General features: G+C 40.4%; 1 long non-coding RNA gene across 1 annotated transcript; it reads right to left on the bottom strand.

Annotated features, from left to right (window-relative positions):
- Positions 1–5,323: 5,323 nt before the first annotated feature.
- Positions 5,324–5,994, bottom strand: LOC121743559. The gene is made up of 2 exons (XR_006038300.1): positions 5,860–5,994; positions 5,324–5,776 (listed from the first exon to the last, which is right to left on the bottom strand). It is a non-coding gene; the product is annotated as an uncharacterized LOC121743559 (long non-coding RNA).
- Between the last annotated feature and the right edge of the window lie 19,730 nt (positions 5,995–25,724).

The raw sequence follows: 25,724 nt of genomic DNA, 5'->3' as shown, positions 1-25,724 counted from the left end.
CCCAATCCCAATTGGCGGACCTATACGGCTTCAGCAGCGGAGGAAGGACGGCAAATTCGACAAGTGAGTTAGACTTATATTTTGACTCACACTTTTCATTCAATGAGGAAGAAGGATGTCCCGTTCCCCAACAAATCGACGTCCTAGATTGGTGGGGATCACACGAGAAAGATTTTCCCATCCTTGCATCAATGGCCAAGGAGATCTTTTCGGTTCCGGCTTCCACTGTCGCCGTCGAGTCCGCCTTTAGTGTTGGAGGCAACGTCTTGGACGACAAAAGAAGTAGACTCACCGGGCAAAACATGGAAGCCACCATGTTACTTGATGATTGGTGCTCCGCCGAAATTAGAGACCAAGAACCGGATTGCAACAATCAAGTAGTACAACCCGACCAACACTACTTCCCCGACGAAGAAGAGTAGGCGCGCCGCCAATTCCTTCGATCAAGCCAAATAAAGCAAGGTAAGAGAACTACGTGGACTTTGATTCCAAAATGCAATTGAGCATTGAGGATACGTAGGCATCTCAACTTAAATTTTAAATTTAAGTTGAGCTCAAGTCCTTTTCCTTTATTTTTTTTTTCTCCCCTTTGTTTCGAATATGTAATTTGTAAATTGTAATCAAGACTTTAGGTCTTTTGTAATTTATAATTTTTAAGTTGTAATTTATAAATTTTAAGTTGTAATTTATAAATTTTAAGTTGTAATTTGTAAATTTTAAGTTATAATTTGTAATTTTAAAGTTGTAATTTGTAATTTTAAAGTTGTAATTTGTAATTTTAAAGTTGTAATTTGTAATTTTGAAATTGTAATGTTTATCAATAAAATTGCATTTGTACATCGTTTTATTCTAATTTTATTTATGCAAATATATTTACATTTTTTACTTGAATTTCAAATTTACAATTAAAAAAAATCGAACCGCCGAACCGGCCGAACCGGCCCGGAACCGGTTTTGCACGGCGGTTCCGGCGGTTCACGGTTCACGAACCGGAACTGCCGAACCTTGGCCGGGCCGGTTCAGGTTCATCCAAATCTTGAACCGGAACCGGCGATTCCGAACCGTGAACCGCCGGTTCCCGAACCGTGGTGACGTCTATCCTTGCCTAGCTCACAAGGCTATGATACTATATTTGTGGTGGTGGATAGGCTGAGTAAATATGCCCATTTCATGGCGCTTTCACACCCTTTTACAGCTAAGAAAGTAGCTGAGATATTTTTGGGTTCAGTCTTCAAGCTTCATGGAATGCCAGTCAAGATTGTGAGTGATAGAGGAGCTATCTTTGTGGGAAGTTTCTGGAAGGAGTTCATGACATTGTTGGGGGTAGAATTATTGTATTCTACAACTTACCATCCAGAAACTGATGGCCAAACTGAGATAGTAAACAGAAGCTTACAATGCTATCTAAGATGTGCAATGGGTGAGAAGCCACACACTTGGTCTCATTGGCTAGGATTAGCTGAATATTGGTACAACACCACTTATCACTCAAGCATTCGAATGACTCCTTTTGAAGCCTTGTATGGGTTTGAACCTCCTCTGCATGTTCCTTACTTACCGGGTGACTCTAATGTGGAGGCAGTTGATAGCCTTAAGGGATAGGGAAAAAATGATTTCTATCCTCAAGAGGAATGTGCAAAAAGCAGCTGATAGAATGAAAAAACAAGCGGATCAGCATCGAAGTGATAAGGAGTTTGCGCTAGGAGATTGGGTTTGGTTGAAGTTGAGAGAATATAGACAGAAGTCAATCAGAGGGAAACACCATAAGTTTGAACCTATATATTTCGGACCTTATCAGATTTTGGACAAGATTGGGGCAGTTGCTTATAAATTGAATCTGCCTCCTTCAGCAACAATCCATAATGTGTTTCATGTGTCCTTGTTAAAGCCGGCTTCTCCACCAACTGGTCCTATCATTGAATTACCAGGTATTTCTCACTTAAATGATGCTATTCCTCAAGCTGTGTTGGACAGAAAAATGGTAAAACGGCAGAACCAGGCAGCAACGAAGTGGCTATTCATTGGGAGGGAAGATCGCCGGCCGACGCGTCGTGGGAGTTTGCTGACGTGATCAAGGCAAGGTTTCCTTGGTTCCTTGTGGACAAGGAACCTTAAGCGGGGTATTGTTGCATGCATAATTATAGAGGAGTGATACACACATGCATGCAACCGTAGAGCCGTGGGAGTTAGCATGCGAGCCGTTGGAGCTGACCGTTGGAGCTAGCATGCGAGCCAGCGTATTAAATAAAGACACGTGGCAATAATGATGAGGCATTCACGTGGAAAGTGTGCCTACGTGGACGCTGTGAGCTAGGAAACAGAGTATAAGTAGTAGAGATCGTTTCTTAGCTGCGTTATCGTTAATATTGATTAGTTGAGTGTTGGTGAGCTTAGATCGTGGATCTAGAGTTCCTCTTTGCTTACTCATTCCAATTGTAAAACATCTGATCGTTATCATTGTTAATTCAGTTGTTCCTATTGATCAATCGTGTGTTGAGAGTTGCGTTTTATCGTTGAATCTCAGTGGATTGAGAAGTTGCGAGCTAAGATTGGGAGGTTGCGAGGAAAAGTCGTAACAAATGGTCCCGCCTCTGCATAAACATGTCTGTGGTAATATTATAATGCAGGCAGAGATGGGGATTCAGGGATTGGTGGATCTTATGGAGGAGGCGATTGGAAAGGCCATAGCAAAGTGTTGGCAGCTTTGTTTTGGCGGCGCCACTCTGAAACCGGTGGCGAATGCACTCCCTAGAGTTGGTTCCTCTGCGGTTTGGTTTAGCGATTGGAGTAAGTTTGGATTCGGTGAAGCTGACTTCGGATGGGGGAAGCCGATTTGGGTTGGCATCGCTCCGATGCACGACGATCCTAATGGGAAATGGAGACGGAGATGTGATTGAGGCATGGGTGGATTTAAGCAAGGAGGATATGAAAGTGTTTGAGCAAAATCCGGATATGAGAGATTCTTTGCAACATAAGATATTAATCAATATAGGTGGCGTTCGGTTTGCAAAATTGTATTCCGAGATTATATATGTAGTGAATTTGGTTAATGATATTCAATATCACAATTCAATCCTATAAGGATAATCATGAGATATTTAGTCATAGCTAACTCATCTATGACTAAAATAATCTTATAACTTTATCCTAAATTGTATCTTGGTACTATTTTATCTATAAAACCGAACATCATCATAATATTTTTTACTTCCGTAGTTTGCGGGTGACATTGTATTACTAGCAAATTTACTTGTTGGAATGCACATTTAAGTTACAATTAAAACATCAAAGTACGTTGTTCTTAAATTTAAGGTCATTATATATTTTGTTTGTTAAGTGTTGTATTATGATCGTATAAGTGCTTCCCTCCAGTTTCGATGATGGATCTAGAAATACAACTAAGTTGTTATTGAAATTTTAAAAAATATTTAAATATTTAATTCTACTTTTTTAAAAAGTTGAAAACTCAAAAATATTATTTATAGTGTTAAATTATACTCCATCTCAAACTCTATGACACTTTTTTGATATGAACAAAATTTTTAATAATTTCATTCAACATAAAATTGTACTCCAGTACTTAGAACTTCATTAACCCTGGTCCGGATACCGGCCTCAAGTCCTCTCCACTTCATTATTCTCCTAATTTTCTAGCCAGACCAAAATTACTATAACCTTGCAGGACCCAACTATTAAAGTTACACTATTCACAATTATAAGTTATTTTACTCTTTAAAATAGAAAACGTTAGAACAATTATAATACAAAAAATTTATTTTTAATTTGAAAATTGTAAATTATAAATTTAAAATTAAAAAATTGATCAAAATGAGATCTCCAGTTTTCGACCAACATAAAATTATAAATTATATAAACTAAAAAAATAAATGAAAATGAGAAAATTAAAATAATCTCCACTCCCTAGTTACCAACATAATTGTGCACGCCTCTCTCCATCTCCCTCTTCCCCCTCTTCATTTTTTCTTCCACTCTCTTCTAAGATCAAAATTCCAAATGCAAAAAACATCAGAAATTGCGGCCTGGGTTCAGCCCATGCTCCCGCAACGCCGGGACGAGCCGCAACCAAGCGCGGCCCCTGCACCAACAACGCCGAGATGTGACTCAACCGGGCGCGGGCCCAAACCAACAACGTCAGGACGTGACTCAACCGGGCGCGGCACCGGGCCTCTCCTCCATCTCCAGGTGCGGCTCAAACCGCGTCTCCCTCTCCTATAATGCGCCAGGCTGCGGTCCGAGACCCAAGCGCGGTTCAACCCACAGTGTTATTGATGCTCTTAGTACTATAATTTATTTTTTTATTTATTCTACCAAAGTTGAAAATTTTACTTCAGAGATAAATATAGCACTCATTATTAATTCTATTTATTATTTTTCTTTTGAAATTTTATATTGTTCTGCGATCGCATGATAATTAAATTAAATTAAATTATTGGGAAATGGAAATTGGCTAATCTATGTAATTTCATTGACAATCCCCAATTCTCCATCACTCTCCCTCTCTCTCTCTCAGAGAGATACGGATTGTCATTTAGCAATGCATATTTCCTTCCCTCATTTTGTAATGGAAGTCTTCTTTTCGGCACGAAGATTAAGAATAATAAAATAAGAAAAGTTACATCTAAAATATAGAAATGACTCAATTATTTCAAAATAAAAAAATGACTACTCCCTCCAACCTAAGGAAGATGACCCCTTCCTTAGGTGGTAGAGGTGCCCACGGTTCCGGTTTGGAATCGCCTGTTCCGATTTTCGAAATTTATGAACTGGAACCGAACTGCGAGGGTGTAACACGGTTACGGTTCCAATGGTTTTTCGACATTTTTCAAGGTTTTTTACTGTTTTGAACCGCCGGTTTTTGACAGTTTTTTGCAGTTCTGGCTCAGTTTCACGATTTTTTGCGGTTCCGATTTGGAGTCGCCAGTTCCGGCACGGTTTCAGTTCGAACATTTTTGAACCTGAACCGAACCATGGTTCTAAAATCGACGGTTTCGGTTTGGATAAATTCTCACGGTTTCGGTTGGGAACCGTAACCGCCGGTTACGGTTTCGTGGTTAACCGCCGGAACCGTAAACCTTGGGCACCTTTATTGGATGACATTGGATTTTATGCAACTTTATTTTATTTGTTAATCGGAGAGAGTAAAGTTAGAGAGAGAATAAAATAGAGATAAAATGTGTTTACATTTTCGGTACTGGGTCATCCTACTTGGGACAAACTAAAAAAGAAAATGAGTCAACTTCAATGGGACGGATGGAGTAATAAAATAGAGAGAATAAAGTAAAAGAGAAAGAGAAAAGTAAGATCGAGAAAATTTGTTATTTTTTACTGCTAAAAAGGGAAATGACTCTACTATTATGAAACGCTCAAAATAGAAAAATGACTACTAAAAATGACTCTACTACTCTAAAACGGAGGGAGTAGAAAAGAAGATACATGTGAAATATGGTGGAATTTCATCAAAAAGATAATGAATAACCTAAACAATAAAGCAACACTGTAGAAAAAAACATGATCAAATACAGAGAAAAATATCAGTAACAATGATGGTGGTGATGGTGGTGTCTGTGGTCATTGAAACCGAAGCACTGGAACAAAGGATAGCATGCGACAAACACGCACTGTCCGATCATTCTGAACACCGAAGAAACAAGGATGCAAGGGCAGCAACAGCAAGCCAGCAACGGATCATCGTAAGGCCTGCCGCTGTGGTGGTGGTGATGGTGGTGATGATGCCCCATTTCTTCTTCAAATCAACCTAATCGATCATCACAAACAATAGCAATTAGGTCAATTTCTTATCAGTAAAACATGATTGGGATTGGGAGGAGAGATAAGTACCTGGCCTAGATAAATGGAAGTGGAGATCTGAATCAAGTAAATGGATTGCTCAATAAAGTAGCAATCATTTTATAGATATTTCGAGGCGTGTGATAGGCGCGTCATGATCGTGGCCCCCTCATTATTCATTACTCATTAGGCTAAGTAATTGGGTACGAATTTGTTAGGGACAACCAATTTATTACTCCATTTATTTTGATTTTCAAAGTGGGCGTCTTTATTAAATTAAGGTTGCCTTTCACACGAAAAAAGGATTTTTTTTCCTTCGATTATATTTATTTTGTTCCTTTTTATAATAATCTAGATCCAGAATGAAATTTTATGGATGCGAAATTGCACTTTCTTAACCATGAAGAGATGTAACGGAGAAAGACAAATATTCCTTCCCATTCCATTAGAAATAAAACATTTATTTTTTGGCATGTGATTATTTTGTAAGCTAATAAGGAAAAAATAAAATAAGAGATATGAAAAATAAAAATAATGTTGTTTCTATTTTAAAAACGTTTCATTTTTTATAGGATATGGGAAATATATCTTTTAGTGTTTAACATCATACTCTCTCCATCCCACTCTAAGGAGAGAGATAAATGAAGAGGTAAAGTTATATAACTACCATATTTATCTTTTTTCCATGAAAACCCATTCTCTAAGTGGAGAGGTATTTGAGAAGGTATTATATTTTTTCTCATTTTGAAGAGATATCTTTACCTCTCCATCAATAGAGAGGTAACATCTTATAACTACCATATTTGCCTTCTTTTGATGAAAAATCTTTCTCCAAGGGAAAATGCATTTGAGAAGGTATTATACTTTATGTCTTTTAATACATTTTGTACTATTATCTTATTTATAAAAAATGATTTACCTTTCTATATACATTTTCCTTTGGAGTGTGTTATTTTTTGGTAGGGTATATTTCACTTTATGAGAAGGTAAATATATAATATACTTCTTTCATTTACCTCTCCTTGTTGGAGATGCTCTAAGTGATTCATTTTTCTTTTTGGTATGTCCCACTTTAAATGACACATTTGTAAATATATAAACATCACTCTTTCTTTTTCATTTTATTATCTCCACTTTGCTCACAAAACAATACTAGATTAAATCGCGTCGAATTCGAAAAGTTCCACTTAGAGTGGGACGGAAGGAGTATATATTAAAATGATATCGAGGGTCATGGTTTGATTGAGTTCAAGAAGAAGGCAAAGGCATGACAAAATGTCAAGTCAAAGTTGGGGTTGATTCAAATAGTAATTGGCCTATTAAGATGTTTTCCAAATGTTCTTTCAAACCACTATTATCTTCATCGTCGAGAGAGCTTCGCGTGAATATCTTGCATGCCTCAATTAGAATTCGGATAAGAGAGTTATGACCGATTTACAAAGACTATGCAGAGTAGCGCCGAACCAGCGACTCGCTGGTGCAAAATTGACTCAAGAACGGTCCCAGCGAGTTGTTGCGACTCGCTGGCAAGTCCAGACACCTTTTTGATGTTTATTCCATTTTTTGTCATTTTTGCCACTAGTTGAGTTAAACTACTTTTAGCTCAAGAAATTACACGCAAATGTACGAGGCTAAGTAGTTGGTGTCTAGTGAAATTATCGTATCCACAAGAACTAGATTGTCAGCTTAAGTACCATAACTTTATTTCAAACACTATTTAGAGACTATGAAAGGTTGTTTTTGATTTTTATCTAATTTACTACTTGAAATAGTAAACAATAAAAGTAATAAAGCAAGTAAAGATATAAAAAGATGGATAAAGTAGGGTTTAGGATCCAATTACAACGGGAAACACGTTAAACTCACTCAACATTTTCTGTTCACATATGTTACGCTTTTAGTACTTTTTACCACATCTAGTTTGCACAAACTTCAAATCACATATGTCTGTATGGATCAACTTTAGAGATTTTGTGCCCCGTTCTACCGAGTGAAATGACAACTTATTCATTTTTGCTTCAAAACACATTACATATCTTTCGAGTGAGTTGAACTTATTTACTTTTAGTATATTTAGGTTCACTAACATTTTTATATTATTTAGATTTACATGTCTCAATCTATTATGCTATAAATCATAACAATGAACCAAATAAGATATCATCTAACTTATTGCTTAATTCTTTTTCACGGTGCATGGCTGTTACATTCAGCTCAAAAAGCACATTCTCTAGGTGGCCTTCACCTATGAACTTCTCATACTTAGTCAACATAACTTTTCCACACTCGATTTCTATTGGAAAACCATGATTTACTATAAGTGAATCTGACATTTCTCGGATGTTTGAGACATGCAACACATCCTTAAGGGTAAGAACCTTTTCCAGATCTTAATTTAAGAACGCACTACTCATACCAACCACCTCAGAAGAGGTTTGGTTTGCCATACATATCTTTCTACCCCCAACCGATTTGTAATTAACAAAAACACTTCTTTCAGAGCACACATGGCTTGTGGTACCGGCTTCAATGATACGCTCGGATTTTGCACTATTTTAAGGCCATTATTTGGTTCGTTTTGAGTGTCAAGTTGCATTACATGTCCACTATTTGTATATTTTATCCATTTTGGTATTTTGACATGATTTGTGAGAAATGTGCAAAATAGAGCTGAAAAATGGCATAAAGCGTCAAATTCTGGAAGCTGGAACTGAAGTGCAACCCAGCGGCCCGCTGGACCCAATGCAGCGGTCGCTGAAACTATTCCAGAGAGTTCTGGAGCTGCCCAGCGGCCCGCGCACGACAGCCTATGTTCAAACTCATTTTGCTGGCTATTCTAAAGTCCTAACAAGGCGTGCTACCTACCATTCTCTTCGTTTGTGAAAGATCTTCACGTTGCTACCAATATAATCTCAATTGGATTTTTGTGAAGAAAGTTATGGTCATTCTACGAAGACTGTGCAATTTTGTCAAGTGCTGACGGGAATTTAAGGAGAAAAGAAACTATTACCTTGTTAAGCCAAATCTTTTCCTTAACCTATGGGGCACGAAAATTCCATCTTTCCTATTATTTGGAGGACACATTTTACCATATTTAAACCTTTTTCAAGCCCATATATACCCCATAACCTAACTCATAATATTCACCAATTCATAGCCTCCAAAATTGGGGAGCCTCAAGGCTTCTCCTCCAACCCTAATCCTTCATCTTTCATCTTCTTTTTGCCAAATAATTCCAAAGCTTAAATTTGAGAGTACTTCATAGTGCAAGGGGTTGAAGAAGGAATAAAGAGAAGATCAAGGCTACAAGGATTCAACTTTTGAGTTTTACTTGCTTTAGTTCTTATTTTCTTTTTGACTTCCCTACAATCTATGTTTTTAGTTTATTCTTTCATGTGTAACTAAACTCTTAGGATTCTAGGGATGTGTTAGTAACGACTTTCGTTATATAATTTCATTTTGCTATTTAATATTCATTTTGTTATTACTTCGTTTCTTCCCTAAGTAATTGGATAATGCTTCATGATAAGGCTTGTTTCATGCATCTATTTTACGTATGAATTCTGTGATTTCTAAGGTGCTAACATGCATTTATAAGTCCAGGTGCGTGAAAAATCTGCCAAACCCATGAATGAAAGACGATTACCAGGGCAGAGAGAATAGAGAAGAAATGTGAAGAAAAGGAGCGAATTCCGCGAGGGTACAATCGTCAAATCAAGATGACCATTGCCCTAGAGATTTGAGCCACGCCTATAAATACCAGGAAGCTTACAAAGAAAGAGGAGAGGACACGAAGTTAGAGAATTTTCCTTAGTATTTTTGGGCTCACTCTTCACACACTCACTCGCGCACTTGGTTCCATGGAGATTTGGGGTAGTTAGTGGTGGTTTGTTTTTGTTCAGCTGAAGGTGTAACACCACTCCGAGAAGGAGTGATTAAACAATTTACTTTCTGCACGTAATCTTTCCTCGCCGATTTCCTTGCCGGAAATTCGGTGATTGCTTTGTGACTCATTTCAGTTTATGTTTAATCTAGTTTAAATTTCTGTTTTCGTTTGATTTTGTCGTTTACTGCTCTGATTTCTGCTTTGGGTGCTTTCGCAATTGTTTTGTTGATCGGAGCTGAGATTGGTGTTGATCGGAGTTGGATTTCCGAATTGAGGTTGAATCGAAGTTGGGATGATGTTGAGAATGGTGGATCTAATTTGTTTGGTGTTGATTCTGGTAGATCTAGCTTAGATTTCTGTTAATCGTTTGAATATGGAATACTTGTGTTCGGATCTGCATGGAAAACTCTGTTACCGCTTGTTTACTTAGTCCAGTAGTTTAGATCTGATAGCTTTCAGTTTAATTGAAGTGTTCGGCGTTTGATTTGAGGTATGCTCTGTTTTTTCATGTCTACTCTGTTCATTCAGTGCTCGTTTGTTGGAGAAGATGAAGTCGATCGGTAGTTGTAATCGTACTGCTTTAGTTTGTTAACCGCAACTTTCTGTCAGTAGCTAATTCGAGTAATTTGTTTTGTTGTTTACTTTTGCTTGCCTTATGCTTGGTTTATTTAGGAAACTCTTTTACTTGACCCATGAATTTTGCGAATACTCTCAAATTACTGTTTGATACAAATCATGCATGCATTTACGTTTTACGTACTTTCAATTCTCCAGATCTGGTAGTTAGCATAGACTAGATTTTATTTCCCAGGCCTAGTAGTTTAAAACTCGACCCTCATGTTGCGTGGCAGCAGCCAAACCCCTCCAAAAGTTCTCTCTATGCATTCCAACCCTTCCGTCCTCGTGGATTCGATCCCGACTTCCCTATACTAACCAATAGTGTAGAGGGTTGAGGTTTTGAGGCAAGGTTGTTACAACAACGACTGTATTCTGAAGGTTCAAGATCTCCTAGACCCTGTGCTCTAGTGAATCCTCTGGACCTAAGAATTAGGCGCACACACAGCGTAACGAAAACTTGCAGCTTCAAATGGCGCCGTTGCCGGGGATGGAATGCGTTATTTATGTTTGCATCTAGAGATTTTTGGCGTATATAGTTTTTTTTATTCATTGTTTTTCTTTTTTATTACAGTTTATGCGCAGAGGCTCAGAGTCAGGACACTGGAGCAACTCATTTGGTTGGAGAGACGCTCAGACTAGTTGGCAGATTAAGAAGACAGTATCCTCTGTTACTACCCGATCTGGGTTGACAACAGAAGATCCAGTCCAGCTGAGTTCGGAAAGTGAAGACGACTTAGTCCCACCCATCAAGGAGGAAGTTGAGTCAGCTACAGACTCAGAAGAAGGAACCGTCAGAATGGCGGCTGAACCAGACAATGATCCAGAGATCGGCTCGGTCAATGCTCATTTGAACGGCGAGCCAGCACAAGCAATAATAATCACCCAAGCTCAGGGATTGATAGACATCAAGACCAATGTACTGGCTGTCATGCCACACCTCTATGGCCGCAAGATAGAATGTCCCTACGAGTTTCTACTTGAGTTTTGCAAGCTCTGCAGCATTCAGAAGAGGCCACCTAACTCGACCGAGGAAGATTATAGGCTACGTGCTCTACCTTTCTCACTAAAGGGAGAGGCGAATACTTGGCTACTAAGGTTACCGGCAAATTCTATAAGCTCATAGGCAGATTTCAGGTTACTGTTCTTGGATTACTTCTTTCCATCGAACAAGACGAATGCAATCAAGAAGGAGATTCCGGCATGCCGACAAGATTATGATGAGGCGTTGAGTTAGTATTGGTCGCGATTCAAGGGTTTGCTCGATTCATGCCCTAATAACCAAATGTGCAAAGCAGAGGTCTACAACATCTTTTATGAAGGGGCAAATCCAGAGTCCAAGGATTTATTAAACTCCTCGAGCAGGGAAATTTTATCAAGAAACGAGTAAGTGAGGCCCGAGAGATTTTGGGCAGGCTGATTGATGCCAAGAAGGCGTACGACTCCTCGCACCATCCTTAAGAGGGGGAGTATGGAAGCAGTGAACATGCAGAGTGAAGACCGGATAGATCAAAGGATAGATAAGCTAGAGAAGGCAATCCTAATTGCCTTGGGAAAGAGCAATTCCCCAGACCCAGGAGAGAAGACCAAACAATTACCTGGTCCAGAGGAAGTGTATCAATGCTATAGTCAGCAGAACGAAGGAGATTGCCAAGCTCAAGAAAATGCAATGGGAAGCTGGAATCCAAACGGAAGTTGGAACCCAGGCAGGCAAAGGGATGCTCCCTGGAGGGATCACCCAAATTTCAGATGGTCTGACAATGATCCGAATTTGCCGCCACCACAACAAGGAAACCACTATGCAAACCCTCAGGAGCGACAACCGAATTGGATTAACAGAAATCAGGAGGGGAACAATTGGGGCAATCGGCAGCATAATGACCAACCCAACTGGGCAAACAGGAATCAGAACAATCCAGCCAGTTCTTATGTGCCACCACACCAGAGGAATTATCAAGGCAACAATCATAACTCTCAGCCCAACCATCAAAATCAACAAGGGCAGAATCCGCAGTATCACAACAAAGGAGGTCCAGGTAATTTTAGGCCGAATCAGGGACATGGTCCAAACCACCCTCAAGGCCCGAACACCAGCCAGCCGAGTACCAGACAGCTGAAGAGCATTGATGAATTGGTGAGTGATCTGGTGAACTCGCAACAGCACATTCATAACAACATGCAGTCCAACAATGACGTGGTGCATAAGCTTCAAGATGCGCAGACTGAGCAGAAGGCGACCATGGACATGTTAGCGAAACAGCTCTCTCAGATCACGACTTCTTTGAGTGAGATGCGCGGGAACGAAGGAAGAATTCCTGCCTCGGTTAAACCACCAGATAGGGCAAATTTCAGCCAGATAACCCTGAGGTCGGGGCGAGGATATGATGGGCCAAGTGTAGACGTCACCACGGTTCGGGAACCGGCGGTTCACGGTTCAGAACCGCCGGTTCCGGTTCGAAAAAAAATGGAACCGGAACCGAACCGGCCAAGGATCGGCGGTTCCGGTTCCGGAACCGTAAACCGCCGGTTCACGTGAACCGCGGAACCGCCTAGGTTTGCCCGGTTCCGGGCCGGTTCATCCGGTTCGGCGGTTTTTTTTTTTTTTGCATTTTAAATTTGTAATTCAAGTAAAATATGTAGATATATTTGCATAAATAAAATTAGAATAAAACGATGTTCAAATGGAATTTTATTGATACAAATTACAACTATAAAATTACAAATTACAACTTTAAAATTACAAATTACAACTTTGAAATTACAAATTACAACTTAAAATTTACAAATTACAACTTTAAAATTACAAATTACAACTTTAAAATTACAAATTACAACTTTAAAATTGCAAACTACAAACAACTTTAAAATTACAAATTACAACTTAAAATTTACAAATTACAACTTAAAATTACAAATTACAACTTATTACTTAACATTACAAATTACAACTTTAAAATTACAAATTACAACAACTACAAATTGAAAAATTTAAATACAAGTTACTTACAACAATTACAAGTTACAACAATTACAAATCGAAAAATTTAAATACAAGTTACAATAATTACAAATCGAAAAATTTAAATACAAGTTACAACAATTACAAGTTACAACAATTACAAATCGAAAAATTTAAATACAAGTTACAACAATTACAAGTTACAACAATTATAATTTTACAACTTACAAGTGTTGACAAAAAAGACTTAGAAGATCATTAAAAGATATTCCTCATTTGATAAGTATCTTATTTGTGAAAAAGTGGGTATCTTTGGGGCAGATGGTACTGGAACACAAATTTATATATGGAATCTGGATGAATGAGGATCAGATTATAGTTTAAAATGGGAAGCTGGGTTCACTGGCGGGAGTTCGTTTCATCGTCGGACTCAGATGAATATACCACCCTGATGGCCTGATGAAACGAACTCCCGCCAGTGAACACAGCTTCCCATTTTAAACTATAATCTGATCCCCATTCATCCAGATTCCATATATAAATTTGTGTTCCAGTACCATCTGCCCCAAAGATACCCATTTTTTTCACCAATAAGATACTTATCAAATGGAGAATAGAGAAATTGAGATTGAGAGAGAAATTCTTATTAACACAGTTACACAAGAATGGGGTGAGTAGAAATGAAGAGGATTGGGGGGTATTTATAGGGGGAAATTGTGATTTAAAAAAAAATTTAAAAACACGGCGGAAACCGCCGGTTTACCGCCGGAACCGCCGGTTTTTGGCGGAAACCGGCGGTTTAGGCGTCCGTTTGAATTTTCAAAATTTGGAAAAAACGGCGGGAACCGCCGGTTTGCCGCCGAAACCGCCGGTTTTCGGCGGAACCGGCGGTTTTGCCGGTGGAAACCGGCGGTTTCCGCCCATGGTTTCGGTCAAATCCGGCGGCCGCGGGCCCGGTTTCTGAAAAGGCTAGGAGTAGGCCTGAAATTGTGCCGGGAACCGCCGAACCGGCGGTTCCGAACCGCCGAAAAATTGGAACCGAAACCGGCCCGGCCAAACCGGCGGTTCCGGTGCCAGTTCGAACCGCCGCCGACGGTTCCAGTTTCGGTTCGGAACCGCCGGTGACGGTTCCGGGCCGGTTAATCCGGTTCGGTTCGGATTGGGGACCTCTAGCCAAGTGTGAAGAAAGATGGGGAGTCCATTCTCACTCCATTGGAAAAGGAAACCGGAACAGGGGAAACTGAAACAGGGGAGTTCGGAACAGGGAATGCCAACCAGAGTACAAACAGTGAGAAAGCAATACCCCGGACAGCTGACCAACATCCCCCAGGTCCAGGAGTTGAGGTGGAGATAGAAGAAATCAACAAAGAAACTGGAGAAACTTCCAAGGGAAACATTAGCAACAGTGAGAGGCAAGTGAAACCCTTCCCCCACAGAGGTGAATCTAGGAAGAAGAAGGAAGATCCAGCAGACTTCATGGAAATTTTTGGGAAGCTGGAAATTAACCTACCGTTTCTTCAGGCTCTTAAGCTGCCCGTCTTCATTAAGTTTATCAAGGAATTCATCGTTGGGAAGACCAAACCCAGCGGGAAGATTGTGATTGGAGAAACTGTGTCAGCCGTGATCCAGAAGAGAAGAATGCCTTCCAAGCGTACTTGCCCGGGTATGTTCACTCTCCCTATCTCGATTGGGAACATTAATGTTGAGCATGCCATGTGTGACTTAGGTGCTTCGATAAATGTTTTACCGCTTTCGCTTTATAAGAAATTGGAGGGAGTAAGGATGGTAGAAACAAAGGTGGTAATTCAGTTAGCTAATAGGTCATGCATCAGTCCAGAGGGCGTTTTAGAAAATGTAATCGTTTAGGTGCATGATTTTCTGTATCCTGTTGATTTCCATGTAATTAAGATGAGTGAGTACCAGTCTACTGAGTCTAAAGGAGTGCGTTTAGGAAGACCGTTTTTACGTACCACTAAGACAATCATTGATGTGTTTGATGGAACCATTTGTCTATATTATCATGGAGAGAAGTTTACTTTTAACATTGATGAGGCTATGAAAAAGCCATTGGATATAGATAATATGCATGTTGTGGATGTAATTAACCCCCTGGTCCAAGAATTTCTTGAGACATAAATGATGCAGGAACAGGTTGAAAATTCAGAGTTGAGTCACTCCATCGGCAAGGAGGTGGCCAGTTGGTGTGAGGCAGTCAACACACTGGGAATGACTGATGAAGAATTAGCAGAAGCAATTCTGGAGTTTTGTGAAAGTCTAGATTTTGCCAGGTCTAAGGAATTAGCTTGTGTCGCTAGTGGGGAACATTTACCAGCACCTAGAGGATTAATAACCAGAGAGCAAAAGAAGAATCCATTACCCCAGGAGATAAGTGCAACAAAGAAGGAACTGAAGACATTGCCCCCAGGCCTCAGATATGCCTATTTAGAAGAGAACGGGATGTTCCCAGTGATTGTCAACAGTAACCTAACCAGAGAACAGGAAGAAGAGTTGCTGGAAGTCCTCAGGAAGAATAAGACCGCTATAGGATGGACTCTATCAGACCTGGTGGTGATCAGTCTTGATCTCTGCATGCACCATATCTGTCTGGAGGATGGAGCCAAACCTCACAGAGACCCACAGAGGAAGCTGAATCCGAATATGAGAGAAGAGGTTCTTAAAGAAGTACTCAAGCTGCTATCGCTGGGTATCATATATTCTATTCCAGACAGCAAGTGGGTAAGTCTGGTCCATATGGTACCTAAGAAGTCAGGCATCCAAGTGGTTACAAATGAGAAGAATGAGTTGGTGCCCACGAGATTAGTAACCAGGTGGCGGATGTGTATAGATTACCGGAAATTGAATGAGGCTACGCGGAAGGACCACTTTCCGTTACCATTCATAGATCAGATGCTGGAAAGATTGGCAGGCAAGAAGTTTTTCTGTTTTCTGGACGGATACAGTGGATATTTTCAAATTTACATTGATCCGGAAGATCAGGAGAAAACAACCTTCACATGCCCATTTGGGACGTACGCATATAGGAGGATGCCCTTTGGATTGTGCAATACGCCAGGCATTTTTCAGAGGAGCATGATGAGTATTTTCTCAAACCTGTTGGAGGAGTGTATCGAGATTTTTATGGATGACTTCACAGTCTACGGGAATTCTTTCGAAGCTTGCCTAGCCAATTTGGATCGAGTGTTACAGAGATGCAGAGAGAAGAATCTGGTACTAAATTTTGAAAAGTGCCACTTCATGGTACAGGAGGGAATTGTTCTAGGACATGTGGTCTCGGAAAAGGGTATTCAGGTGGTTAAGGCGAAGGTAGACGTGATCTCAAGGCTTCCATATCCTACGAATCAGAAAGAGATAAGGGGATTTTTGGGTCATGCTGGATTCTACCGGAGGTTCATTAAGGACTTTGCAAAAATCGCAAAGTTACTTACCCGCATCCTGTAAAATAACGTAGACTTCAACTTTGACGAGGCATGTCAAGGGGCCTTCCAACTTCTGAAAGAAAGACTTGTATCAGCCCCTATCATTAGAGCTCCAGATTGGAATTACCCTTTCGAGGTAATGTGTGACGCCAGGGATTACGCGGTCAGAGCAGTCTTAGGTCAAAGAATTGAGGGGAAAAGCTACGTGATCTTCTATGCGTCCAAGACCTTGAACCAGGCCCAGAAGAATTACGACACTACAGAGAAAGAGATGCTAGCTGTCGTGTATTCCTTTGAGAAATTCCGACCATATTTGTTGGGGTCAAGGGTAATCGTGTTTACTGATCATGCAGCGTTAAAATATCTATTGGCAAAGAAGGAGTCTAAACCACGATTGATCCGATGGGTGTTGTTGCTTCAAGAATTCGATTGGGAAGTTAAGGATAAGAAGGGTATGGAGAACAAGGTGGCTGATCATCTCAGCAGAATTTTTCAGGGAGATATTGAAGAGGCTATACCTAGGTGTGCACAAACCGAACCGGACCGGCGGTTAACTACCGATTCGGGCCCGCCGGTTCATGAACCGGAACTGGGACCGGAATCGGCGGTTTGAACCGGCCGGAGGTTTCACAGTTCATAAGGGCCGGTTCAGGTTCGGCAATATATTGAACCGTGAACCGGTGGTTAGAACCACCGGTTCAAAGGGTCAAATAGTGTTTCGTAGGTTAGGGGTTCGTAGGGTTCAAGTAGGGGTTTAGGATAGCCGGCGGTTTACAGTTGGAACCGGCGGTTTTCGGATTGAACTGCCGGTTTGGGAGCCGGTTTCCGCCGGTTCCAGCAACTTTTCAGAGGCTAGGTCATAGATTCAGTGTTTAGGCCTGCAAAAACCGGTCAGAAACCGCCGTTTTCGGTCAGAAACTGCAAGTTTTCTGACGCAAACCGTGGACGAACCACCGGTTTCGGGTTGAACCGCCGGTTTCGGCGGTAAACCGGTGGTTTTCGGCAGAATTCAAATTTTCAAAAAAAATTTTATTTTTTTTTATTTCATCCAACTTTACTCCTATAAATACCCCACTTCTCCTTCGTTATTCCTTGCCCCATTCTTGAGTTTTTAGAATTTCATTCTCAATCTCCATTTCTCTATTCTCTCCTCATTCTCTCTAATGGCGCAAGTTTAATTCTACACTTTCTACTCACTACTATATTTGTTGTGCTCATAATTTGCCACTTCTTTTATACTTCATACATATTTCATTCCAAGTCCATATTACTTTCATTTATCAATATATTCAATATGTCTTCTTCTCGTGGTGGATCGGGACGTGGTGATTGGGGCAAGGGAATAGCCCAAGATCAAAGTACTACGCGTCCCTCAAAATCTCGACAACCTAGTCGTCGAGATGTTATGGAAGAGGTTTCCCGAGTGGCAGCCGAACGCATGCAAGTAAGTAATGAAAAATTTGTTTTCCAATTCATATTTCAAAATTTCATTAATTTTTTTTTACGTTCATACTTTTAACTTCTACGTACATAATATTTGTAGATGGAAGAAGATCATAGGACCGCCATGCTACTTGCTGAAATGCAACAAGGTGGGGCCGTGGGGGTAGGGGAGGTCGTTCCCAACAAGATGAGGAGTTCGACGTTACTATATCGTCGGACTCGGACAACAACGAGGATAGATTGCATTCTCGTATTCCTTCTAGCACCAGCGGAAATGAGGAGATGCCTCCCCCTCCACCCGCTAACCCGGCAAAAGCTTTGAAATCGGACATTTTTGTCAAACACTACAAGAAGGTCCCGGTGGTGATTCCAAGTTCTCACGATCCGAACTCTCAAGAAGAGACTTCGGAGTTTCATGTTTACTGCAACTATTGCGATAAAGTGTACAAATGGTCCGTCGGTGGTGGATATGGCACCCTCCGTCGCCATTTGGTGACAAAGCATCTGGTAGAATGCGGCACTACCTCTACCCAAAGCCAACTAAACTTCCAACCCGCCGGCTCGGGTTCGTCAGGTACGCCTCTATTTAAATATGAGAAAAAGAATTTTGATGATACAATGACTAGATGGGCGGCTATGAAGCATTTGCCCTTTAATGTTTTTGATGACAAAAATTTTGAGGTTACTATGCAAAGTGGTTTGAATGTAGCAATCAAAAGAATAGGTAGAATGATCGTGCAACGATCTACCGTTCGGCAATGCTTGGAGAAAAAGGTAGAATTATCACGTTATTTAGTTAACTTGGGTCACAGGGTGAACATTTGCTCAGATGTTTGGACGAATTGTTTTAGCCGTCATTCATACATGGGTATTACGGTTCACTTTGTGGACAATAGTTGGACTTTGAACAAGCGTTTAATTAGTTTTAGAGAATTTGAAACTCCACACACTGCACCCGAAATTGCTTCTTTGATTATACAAGTGTTGAATGAGTTTCAGTTATGCAACAAGATATTTTCTATTGGTTTTGATAATGCAACTGCCAACACCGCAAGTATCGCCGATTTGATTGCGGCTTGTACACCGGTAATTTGAGGTAAGTATTTTCATCAAAGATGCATTTGCCATATTTTAAATTTATGTGTACAGGATGCGCTTGAATTATGGCAAAAGCATGCTTCTCCTATTAGAAATGCAGTTAGATTAATCCATCAAAAGCCACCTATTGGCAAAGCATGGAAGAAATATTGTCATCAAAAGAATTCAGGTACACGAATTTTACTATGGATGTGTCTCATAGATGAAATTCGACATATGATTGTCTGAATTCTACTTTGACACATAAAGATGTTTTATGTGATTTTTATAGAACTAATCCCTACCGTGATTTATATCTTTCGCATAGTTGTTGGGGATAACAGTTTGGCTTTATTTAAATTGTTCAAATATTTTAAAAATGCTACTGTTGAATTGTCGGGTGTTTATTATTGCACTGATGTTCGTGTTTTGGAGCATTGCATGTACATATCCCTTGGTTTTAAAACTGCAATGAAAAATGCCTCCTCTTCTCCCGAGTTAATGTGCATTTTGTATTATATGATTGAAAAATGGCTCAAGTATTTCAGTGAGATTCCTAACGTGTTTTTGATTGCAAAGGTATTGGATCCAAAATGGAAATTAGCAGGTACCTCTAGAATTTTAGATTTTTATTATAACAACTTGAGTTCAATTGATCTTGGTCCCCTTCAAGCAATCCAATCCGATACCAGTGACGAATTTGGAGTCGACCTCTCAGAAACCTTTCAAATAAACCTTCCGGACCGGTCAGTTGTGCAACAAAACCTCGAGTTTAACTTGCGCTCTCTCTACACCGAATATGAAACCAAGTATAACACCACTCACCAAGTCAGAAGACCCCCTCCTTCACAACATAACTATGGCTTTGCATTTCAAGCCGATTATGATGACCCCGACGCGCAATCCCAACTAGCCGACCTATACAACTACAGCACCGGCGGAAGGTCCTCAGGTATGGTCAGTGAATTAGATTTATATTTTGATTCACTCTTTTCCTTTGGTGATGAAGGTCCTACTCCTCCCGCCCAAATCGACGTCCTCGATTGGTGGGGAACCCACGAGAATGATTTTCCCATCCTTGCTTCAATGGCCAAGGAGATTTTTTCTGTTCCGGTTTCCACCGTAGCCGTCGAGTCTGCTTTTAGTGTTGGCTCGCGCGTGTTGGATGAATCAAGAAGTAAGCTCTCGACGAAAAATATGGAAGCCGTGATGTTACTTGATGATTGGGCCAAAGCTGACGTCCGAGAACAAGAAAATGATTGGGATGATTGTCAAGAGGGATCACAAGATGAATTCACCGGGGATGAAGCTTAGGCCAACCGTCAACCGCCGCCGGCCAAGCCAAATAGGTAAGTAAGGTAAGAGAACTACGTGGACTTTGATTCCCTAATGCAAATGAGCAATTGGGATACGTAGGCACCTCAACTTAAATTTTAAATTTAAGTTGAGCTCAAATCCTTTTTCTTTTATTTCTTTTTTTTCCATTAATTTCTACTTTAAAAATATGCAAATACAATTACATAATTGTATTTGTATATACTCTAGTCGATGAAGTATATTTCTCTATACGGCTAAATGAGGGAAACTTTTGACAATTCTACTATAATTGTTGATTGTTAGACGAAACTCAACATTTAAAGTTGAATTGCTAAAGGTGTCCTTAATTTGGTTATGTAGAAAGATCTTCTTCGCCGGTTAAGAGTATATATAATACACTTATACGTTTAAGAACTTCAACGTCGTTCTTGTCATTTGTAATTAGTTGTTGACTAGTAGTCTCATTTGTATTTAAATTTTGTTTAAGACTTCAAGACCGGCACATGTTTTCGATTTATAATTGTTGTAACTTGTAAACATGCAGTTTCAATAAAATTACAACTTTAGTCGTATTTTTTTCAATTTTATTTACTCACATTTCATACATAAACAACTTTGAAAGTGTAATGTAATTTGATTAAAAATTGAATAGTTGAAAAATGCAAAAAAAAAGTCGACGAACCGTCGAACTGGCCCGGAACCGGCGGTTCAAGCCGAAAACCGGTGGTTTTGAACCGCCGCGTAAACCGCCGGTTTTTTGAACCTGAACCGGAACCGCCGGGAACTAGGCGGGCCGGTTCAGGTTCAAGCATTTCCTGAACCTTGAACCGCCGGTTCGTGAACCAGAACCGGCGGTTCGTGACCCTTGTGCATGCCTAGCTATACCAGACGCATTCCCAGAGGAGCATCTGTATTTCACATGAGAAACCTCAAGCCTCATTTGTTGGGATAAGGTAATGGCTGCGACTGGAGCTGGAGTTTCTGACAAAGGGAAGTACCCACTGAATGTGGAACCATGGTTCGCTGACCTAGCAAACTACTTAGTCACACGGGAACTGCCCAGCACTCCAAAAGTTTCCCGGGCCCAGAGGATGAAAATCAGAAGTGAGGCCAAATATTATTTTTGGGACGATCTGTATCTATGGAGAATGGGGTCCGACCAAGTAATCAGAAGATGCATTCCGGAATGGGAGCAGCGAGACGTACTAGACCACTGCCATGCACTGGCGTGCAGTGGGCATTTCGGTCCTAGGAAGACTGCTCGGAAAATTTTAGACAGTGGATTTTATTGGCCGACATTAAATAAAGACGCTTACGACTACTGCCAGAATTGTAACCGGTGCCAGCAGACCGGGGGAATTTCTACCCAAGATGAGATGCCCCAGATCCCAGTGATCGTCTGCGAAGTTTTTTGACGTCTAGGGGATGGACTTCATGGGTCATTTCCCATCCTCCTTTGGTAACTCATACATTTTGGTGGCAGTAGATTACATATCAAAATGGATAGAAGCCAAGGAAACTGCCACCTGTGAGGCAAAAGAGGTCACGAGGTTCCTCAAGGCAAACATTTTCAGTAGATACGGGGTGCCAAGGGCGGTCATTTCTTACCAGGGAACGCATTTCTGTAATCAGACGATGAAGGCGCTAATAAAGAAATACGGGGTACATCACAGACTTTCCACTCCGTATCATCCGCAAAGCAACGGTCAAGCAGAAATCTCTAACAGAGAGATCAAAGGAATTTTTGAAAAGACCGTCAACCCGTCGCGAAAGGACTGGAGCAGAAGGCTAGATGATGCGCTTTGGGCCTATCGTACTGCGTTTAAAACCCCCATCGGTATGTCGCCGTATAGACTGGTGTTTGGCAAGATGTGCCACCTTCTTGTTGGTATAGAGTACAAGGCCTATTGGGTCGTCCGAGAAATGAATATGAAGCCAGAGGTCTGTGGAGAGGAAAGGAAACTGCAACTGCAGGAGCTGGAGGAGCTGAGACTCGAGTCTTACGATGCCGCAATGTGGTACAAAGAAAAAACTAAGTTGTGGCACGATAAAAATCTCCGGATGAAGGAACTGCAAGTCGGGCAGAAAGTACTCCTTTTCCAGTCAAGGTTGAAACTCATGCCAGGAAAACTGAAGTCCAAGTGGGCAGGACCCTACACCATCGTGAGCCTTAGAGCTAACGGAGCAGTGGAGATTCAGGGATGTACTCCTAACTCTGTTCCTTTTCTGGTAAATGGTCATTGAGTCAAGAGGTATAGGGATAGTTCATAGTTGTGTGTGGTGGAAGAAGTTCCACTGCGCCTGCTCCCCACTATCGCCTAAGTGATTGAAGGTTTTAAGTATTCTTTGGGAATTCTTTGGTCAAAGAAATTTTCAAGACAAAACCTAATTCCCGAGAATACTTAAACAGTTTTTTTGTACATATTGTGAATATTTCTTTTTACGTTCTCTTAAGAAAACTCAAACAAAGTAGAAAAATCTTTTCAACCCAAAAAATATTTTCGAACCACCGAATAACCCTTGGAAGGTCAGTTGAATTTAAAAATGTTTTTCAATCTTATTTACTTGACCTGGGAAATTCGGTGTTTCAATCTTTTGTTTAATTGTTTTTAAGTTTTGTGTTGAAAGGACAGCAGTTACACGGTTGTTAAGCAGAAGGGGGAAGTTTCAAATTTGAAATTCAAAATTCAAAAGGAAGGATACTGCAACACCACCACCAAGAGGAGCACCTCAGAATCCTGGTCCCCGCAGGGGCCAGGGACAGAATTAGTCAAACACCCCCCCCCCCCCCACCCCAGAGTAACCATGTAATTTTTAGTTTTGTTTTCAGTTCTTTTTTGTTTTTTCAGCTTTAGTTTTTTTAGTAAGCATGTTAGGTTGTTGTTTCTGTGCCTTCTCCCACTTAGGCCATGGCTTGGCCTAAGTGTTAGAAGTTTGTATGCCTAGTATGTTCTGTTTCTTGTGTTTTTCTTGCGCTTCTTCTTACACTTAGCCCATTGCTTGGCCTAAGTGTGAGAAGATTGTTTTGTTTTTGTTCGGTGTGTGTTTGTCTTCTTACACTTGGCCCAATTCTTGGTCTAAGTGTGAGAAGTGTGTGTCTTGTTGTTTTTCTGTTTTTCTGTTTTGTCACCACTAACTGGCTTGCTTTCCACTTCATGAGGATTGCTTGGGGACAAGCATAAATGAAGTGGGAGTGGGGAAGCAGTTAGTGCAGTCAGTGTCTTGTACATATTATGTTAGGTCTAGGAGTTGTTAGTTTTTTTTAGGTTCTGTGTTTTGCATAACTGGTATAATAGATAGCAAAAGCCCCTTAGGAAAAGTAATTGAAGAGGAAATACATGTTGATTTGTGAATCCTTCTTCCTTAATAAATCTAAGTCAGTTGGAAGAAGTAAGGACGATAGAAAATGTCTGAATTTAAGCTTACTGTGAAGCCCTCTTTAAAGTGAGTTATAAGCCTAGAGTAGAATACTGATAAGGTTCGTTTCATGCATTGATTTTGGGTGATATTACATGTTTTTTTTGGGAGATAATGCGCAAATTTGAGATTAAGTGTACAGATATTTGTTGGGTCAAGCAGATGCTGCAAATTGACCGAGCAGATGCAAAATGAGCAGAAAAGGAGTAAAAGGTGTCAAAAATCCGCTAGGTCAAAGAGAATTATCAGGAGAGCAGGTGCGTGAAAAATCTGTCGGACCCAGGAACGCACACAAATTACCCGGGGCGGGGAAAATGGAGTAGAAAAGGTGAAGAAAGGAGCAGATTTAAAAGATCCTATTTTAAGGGTACAAACGTCAAATCATGAAGAACATACCCTAGGGATTCGAGCTTGAAGCCTCCCTATATAAAAGGACCAACATGAATGAAGAAAGCAGCGCTTAACGCTATGGTAGTTAGGTAGGAAGTTCTCGGTAGCGCTTAACGCTACCATTCTCGTAGTTTAGGTAGGAAACTCTCATAGGCGCTTAACGCCACCGCTTTCTTAGCTTAGTTTAGTTGAGTTGCTGATTCCTTAGCTTAGTTTAGATAGTTCACTGCTTTCTTAGCTTAGTTCAATGGTTTTGACGGTGGAATTGACGACTCTGGCGTTGGATCCTTGTTTTCTTTACCGCTTTTGAGACTATGTAGTTAGATCTCGAGTTTCATCGGAGGAATTGATGACTCCGCCGTTGGATCTCGACTTATTTCCAGTTTTATGAAGCTTTGGTGTTTATTTTCATGTTAATGATGCTATTTACTCATGTTTCTTGGATGCTTTTCGCAATTGGTGGCTTAGACGTTTAGATCCATGATGTTTACATGATTTCCAGTAGGTTAGAGGTTGAGATCTAGTTGTTCACGTGTTTGAATTTTGAGATTTGTTAGTTTAGGTGATGCATGCAAGGTTAATCTGTGTTTATTCCACTTTCTGCTTGACCCAGGAGAGTAGATCTGGCAGTTCTAGCTTGAATTTTGTGTTTACGTCTCGTTTTGAAGCATGCTCAGTTTTGTTCTGTATTTCTCGTTGGATTCATGAAGAAGATGAAGTTTGCTGGTAGTTAGGATCAGATCTGCATCTGCTTGTCCTCTTTTTGCTTTTACAGCTTTTCTGCCAGCCCCAGCCAGTTTAGGAAAAATGGTCCCCACTTGCCTTTGCATCTTTGTCTGCCTATTTTAGGAAAGTCTTTATCTTGATTGGTAAGTTTCAATTGTTTTCTTGAGTTGCTTTCATATTTTATTAAAATGATCAAAAATGTTTTCGTGTTTTATTTTCCCTCCGTACTTCTTCAGTCTCCTAGGTCAGGTAGATAGTTCCAGTTTAATTCCGCCAGGTCAAGTAGATTAGAGTCTTAACCCACTTAATGAATGTGTGGCAGTAGCCGACCCCATTTCTATTTGTATCGTAGAAACAATCTCGAGTAGGTCCCTAGTCTCTGTGGTTCGACCCCGCTCTTGCTGCTTATACTTTGTAATATTTGTTGCATTAGTGGGAAATTATAAATCTTGTTGAAAGGAGGAACACGTGCACACGACACACATGCAAAAAACCTCTCTTCAAATACTTTCTACTAAACACTTAAAGAAAAAGAGAGTGGTTGCCATTGATACTAGAGGAGAAATGACATAGATAGTAAGGACTAAAGGCAATAGGAATAACCATTTTGAGCTTTATTCTTTCGAACCTGCTGAACCTGCCTCACTGG

The sequence above is a fragment of the Salvia splendens genome, chromosome 8 (assembly GCF_004379255.2).
Source record: "Salvia splendens isolate huo1 chromosome 8, SspV2, whole genome shotgun sequence".
Lineage (NCBI taxonomy): Eukaryota > Viridiplantae > Streptophyta > Magnoliopsida > Lamiales > Lamiaceae > Salvia > Salvia splendens.
Note: the sequence above shows the minus strand (reverse complement) of the source record. Positions and strands in the feature narration are given on the sequence as shown.